Below are 5,701 nucleotides of genomic sequence, written 5' to 3'. Positions count from 1 at the left end.
AAAAAAACCAGGAGAACTATTGAGTCACCGGTAATAAAACACATAAAGTATGTAAATAATTCTAATGGACTTCAGCAAACTCTCGCTTCTCCAGGGATGAGGTCACCAGAGTAGAGAGAATCATACATTTATGAAACGAAAATCACCACCCGTATGTGAACACACTGATGTCAAGCAAAGGCATCTGTTTTCTGGAGCCACACAGTCTTGCCAAGCCAGACAGGACTCAAGCAGTAGCAAAGCACCAGGAAAGAGCCGATGATCCCCGGATGAGAAAGTATGGCAGCAAATGAGGTAAGAAAGGAAACCGGAAGGAAAGAGGAAGAGGTGTGTGGGTGGGGCCCATTTCACGACTAAGGAACAGACAACTCTCGCAGAACCCTTCAGCGTGGGGCCACATTCATCAAATCGTTCAGAGACGTTTGATGGCCTGAAAAATGATGACTTACACGATGTTTGTACTGTGGGATGGAGGTCACAGAAGGGTAACTGTGTTCCCAAGTCATCACAAATACAAGTTTAAATCAAAATCCATTTTGTACCAAGTTTTGGCAGCAATTTGGGACGGTCTGTGCCTAGTGCCCTGCTTCCAGAACTACCCCCTAGGAACATACACTTCATAGTCTCTTAGGGAAGTTTCTAAGGCAACAACACTCAGTTTCAGGGAGAAAGGTGATGGACATTAGGCACTACAAAGAATCTAACAGAAATCTTTACTTTTTTTGGGGGCGCCTGGGTGGCTCAGTTGGTTAAGCGACTGCCTTTGGCTCCGATCATGATCCTGGAGTCCCGGGATCGAGTCTGCTTCTCCCTCTGACCCTCCTCCCTCTCATGCTCTCTGTCTCTCATTCTCTCTCTCAAATAAATAAATAAAATCTTTAAAAAAAAAAAAGAAATCTTTACTTTTTTTTTTTTTTAAAGCAATATAAAGTTAAATATTAGCCCACACACTTTTTAAAAACATACGCAGAGATGTGGTGTCTTTAGAAAATCCAATTATCTTAAACAGGAGAAAATTTTACCATTAAGTTTGATGGTGTTTCTTCAAATTTCAAGAATATGGGTGCATTGATAATAGTCTCCAGCCTGGTAACTCAGAGACATGGGATCTCAGATCACTAATGCTACTGAAATCCTTCATCTGGGGTACACTGCTCACATAATTGTTCAGCTTTAAAAGACCCATTAACTGGTAGCTAGAGAGAGTATCATTAATACTTGTTAAGGAACCTGTATGTATTTTGATGCAGTGTTGTTTTAAACAAAGGAGCAGAGAGCTATTTTGTTCTGTTTTGTTTTTTTGAGAACCTATAAAACTTTTGGACTTGTAAAAATATTTCTCATAGTATTTCCTACTCAGAGTGCTGTGTATATGTAATTTTAAAAATATACTGCTGATTTAGCAATCAAATATGCGTATCATGTGTTCTACAAATATAAGATTGAAGACTCAAATGAAGGCATGGTGGGTATTCAGAAATAGTAATTAAGTAGGGGGGCCTGGGTGGTTCAGCCAGTTAAGCCTTCGACTCTTGGTTTCGGCTCAGGTCCTGATTCAGGGTAGCGAGGCTGAGCCCCAAGTCAGGCTCCGCATGGAGTTTGCTTGAGATTCTCTCTCCTTCTCCCTCTGCCCTTCATGCTTGTGTGCTCTCTCTCTCTCAAATAAATAAATAAATCTTAAAAAAAAAAATAAGTAATATTTTAAAAGTCTGAGCTCTTTATAAGTAAATAATGTACTTTTATTACATAGCCTAAGCCAGATGATTAATATATGGGAAAATATATTCCATAAAACCATGAATACCAAAAGTCTTAAAATTATTAGTTTGATTTCAAAGCTATAGGGAAATAAATCACTAAAGATCAGAAATTTCAAAGCACCTAATTTGGTCTATGTTTCAGGATTTATTCCAAGTCTTTAATAAATTGAAAATTATTTAAGATTTAAGTCTGATGCTTAAAACCCCTATTCTGCTCAGAAGATATATACTTGTACATTTTTTTCTATCTTAAGATTCCCCACTTTTCATTTTTATAGAATAAAACACAGATAAAGTTAATAATGAGGTGCTTTGTAAATCTTACCCCTGTCAGCAACCCCAACAGTTTTACTGCAACCTAGTAAATTAAGAGAACATAAGAGGGAAATCAAATAGTGCTGTTTTTCCTTCCCCAGTTCAGCAAATATAAGTAACAACTCTACATAAAAACAAATCAAATTGGGTATGTGAATGAGAACCTACGTAGCTTCTTGCAATTACCTAAGTTACACAGACAAATGGAAACTTTCATCATACAAATTCTGACGAATACAACTGTCCAAGCCTCCACAGTGAGCCATTCTAAATTTCATCTTGGCCACCAGTCCAGTGTAGGACACAGGGTAAAGCTGGGTGGGGAAGGCCCCATAATGGTCCGTGATTTGCTACAGAACCTAACTCTCAAATCCCACAGAAACGTTTCTTGCAGTCCTAATAGCCACGGCCACTCTGCACAGAGTCCTCTGACTGCAGGGGCAGTAAGAGCAACCTGAGGTCGTTTCAGTAAACACATGCAACCAGGATGGTGCGCTCATGCAGGCACAGTTTCGAAAAAAAGACGGTATGCAGGACAAACAGAAAAGCTGCACAAAATAACATCAAGAGTGAGAAGGACCATGAGTTAGTTAGAAGGAACATGCTTTTATTTACCCTTTCTTCTTGTGTCGATAAAATCTGTACAGGATGCAGCCAAGTAGTACAAGGCCAGCAACTACAAGAAACCAGGAAACAAATAATATATAACTGAGAGCTGCTTGTCAAGATTCAAAATTTAGGGGCGCCTGGGTGGCTCAGTTGGTTAAGCGACTGCCTTCGGCTCAGGTCATGATCCTGGAGTCCCTGGATCGAGTCCCGCATCGGGCTCCCTGCTCGGCAGGGAGTCTGCTTCTCCCTCTGACCCTCCCCCGTCTCATGTGCTCTCTCTCTCATTCTCTCTGTCAAATAAATAAATAAAATCTTTAAAAAAAAAAAAAAAGATTCAAAATTTAGCAGCAGAAATCAGTAAGTGTTGGTTGCATTTCAGTAGTTAGAAAATGTTATTTTATTTAAGCACATATCTATTTATATTCCATCTGGACTCTTTTACTATCTAAAACCCATTCCCTGGGGTCACTTGAATAGTCCACAGGAAGCCAGAGAAGAATCCTTGCTTAGTTTAGAAAATTATCAAAGCATCTTTGGGATGCAAACTCATGACCAATTATCCTGAAAACACATGTAGTATTTAGGATTTGTTACAGAGTGGACATGTACAGTATAAAAGAATATACATTCACCAGCAAAATGTAGTGTATCATATACAAGGTCAGGCTATTCTAGACTGGTGGACTTCATTTCAAGCTATATAAACTATAGAAACTGAAAAGTTAAATTAAAAATCATTTAATTAAATAAATTTTAAAATAATGCACTTTTTCAGAGTAATACTTTTATTTAAGTGGCATCAAAGTTTGGGCTACTTACGAACAGAAAGAACAATCACAGCGGTGATTCCTTTGCCTGGGAAAAAAATGAACAGTTTGAAGATTGTCCCCGAGGTTCCCGAGTATAGTTGCATTTAATTTTGATCAGATCATCTATACGCTACAGCAAAGAAGTTCTTCCTCAGTCTAGTTTTAGCGTGAGCACTAGTTCTGATCACAGAACCCTTGGAATCAGATCCTACGTTCAGGCTCCACCTTGTAAGACTTCACTTTTGACTGTTTTGTGCTGTAGTTACCATATCAGGTTAGTACAGCTTACTAGGACAATTAGAATTCAGTAGTAGATTAGAAGAAAACGGTTTCAAAATGTATTACTCCATTAGAGTTGGTTTCGTTCAGTATTCATTCTATCATTTGTGATTTTGGTAGAAATTCCTATTTTTTACACAAAAATGGGGTCTGTGGACTAAGTCATAAATAAAGTTTCACCCATCTATCACACAGATGTTAGCTGCCGAATCTTCAAAATCATACTTTATCTTATCAACAACCCCTTCTGATCTTCCACCCCCGAACACCAAGACATAATCCTTATTACCAAGGAGAGTCTAAGTATGTAAATGAAACACCAGGGCACATGGATGCAAATAATGCATAGAAACTTAAACATGCATTTTTGACTACCCAGAGAGAAATAAATACATACTACAAAATCTTAATTCTTAGCAATGATGTCAGGAATACCTCTGCTTCTAAACTGCCATTATTTATGTTAAATTTCTGGAAGTCAAAGCATAAAACGTCATGTTTAAGTCTGATACAAATAAAAGTAATAGACAATTCCCTTCATTTACTTATCAAGAAATCTTTAACTGTCACAACTATACTTTTTTTCATTTTCTTTAACATACATTGTGTGAACTATGTGAGCCTACAAAAAGTTTGCCACACCAGCATGTTACAGAAAAAATTAATCCAATCTATAGTACTTTAAGGCTTATGTATACAAGGGACAAGTAGAAAGAAAATTGATCTACAAATTCATAAAAAAATAACACTACCATATGGATAGCAAGTTATGTTGTATGTATTTTAACCTATATGTAATCATAGAATTTAAGAAAGGTACCTCACCCTACTAGGAATCCGATTTGGGGAGGGGGACCTCTTAAAAACTATATTGTCTGCATGTACTCACACATACTGCTGCTTACATCTGCCATGGTATCTACACTATTAAAATAACTCCAAATGTCAATTTTTACCAATTTGTGGCACACACACTGTTTCTTCTCTAACTATAAGTAATTGAAATATGGTATTTACATGTAGAACTCTAGGGTCTAATAATGCAAGGCTATTAATAACCAAAATAGTACCTAAAGTCTCAGTGTCTTCAGGTGTTGATTCATCACCAGGACTTGGGGGAGGTCCTAGAAAAAAAAAATGGAAATTAAAAAAAAAGAGAGAGAAATAAAGTTTAAAGACCTCTAAATTCATAGGTTTTGATTTTTCACCTTTGTTTTTTTTTTTTTAAAGATTTTATTTATTTATTTGACAGAGAGAGAGATAGTCAGAGAGGGAACACAAGCAGGGGGAGTGGGAGAGGGAGAAGCAGGCTTCCGCGGAGCAGGGAGCCCGATGCGGGGCTCGATCCCAGGACCCCGGGATCATGACCTGAACCAAAGGCAGACGCTTAACGACTGAGCCACCCAGGTGCCCTTTGATTTTTCACCTTTGTATAAAAACCCTTGTAATTTCCTTTTCCTTATATAAATGAATGTTTCCCATTAAAGGTAGCATCATAATATATTATAAATTTGTATGTGATCAGCATTCTTCTTGTCCAGTAATACTTCCTGTGACAATATTCTGTGGTACAGTAGGGCAACTGTATCCTAAGTGTACTGTTAAACTTATGGATTTAATTAAAATTATGGATTCAATGTGATTCTACTTAGAAGTAAAAATTTGGGGGGCTTAATAAACTATTTAGATATTGATCTGCAATAGAAGGAAACTTCAACATGATGAAGGCCATTTATGAAAAGGCCATCACTTGCATCATACTCAATAGTCAAAGACTGAAAGTTTTTCCCTTAAGATCAGGAACAAGACAAGATACCTGTGTCTTCCACTTCTATTCGACATAGTATTAGAAGTTCTAGTCAGAGCAATCAGGCAAGAAAAATAAAAAGCATCCAAATTGGGAAGGAAGAAATAACATGATCCCTGTTC

The 5,701-nt window shown here is 37.4% G+C and overlaps 1 non-coding gene across 1 annotated transcript; it reads right to left on the bottom strand.

Moving 5' to 3' along the window:
* Positions 1-187: 187 nt before the first annotated feature.
* On the bottom strand, positions 188-5,020 carry LOC102750233 (uncharacterized). Its single transcript, XR_014142602.1, has 4 exons — positions 4,843-5,020; positions 3,504-3,539; positions 2,691-2,751; positions 188-2,118 (listed from the first exon to the last, which is right to left on the bottom strand). It is a non-coding gene; the product is annotated as an uncharacterized LOC102750233 (transcript).
* Positions 5,021-5,701: the final 681 nt, after the last annotated feature.

Source organism: Leptonychotes weddellii, unplaced genomic scaffold (genome assembly GCF_054177405.1).
Source record: "Leptonychotes weddellii isolate Sample4059 unplaced genomic scaffold, ASM5417740v2 HiC_scaffold_7081, whole genome shotgun sequence".
NCBI lineage: Eukaryota > Metazoa > Chordata > Mammalia > Carnivora > Phocidae > Leptonychotes > Leptonychotes weddellii.
The sequence above is the reverse complement of the archived record's forward strand: the minus strand, read 5'-3'. Positions and strand labels throughout refer to the sequence as shown.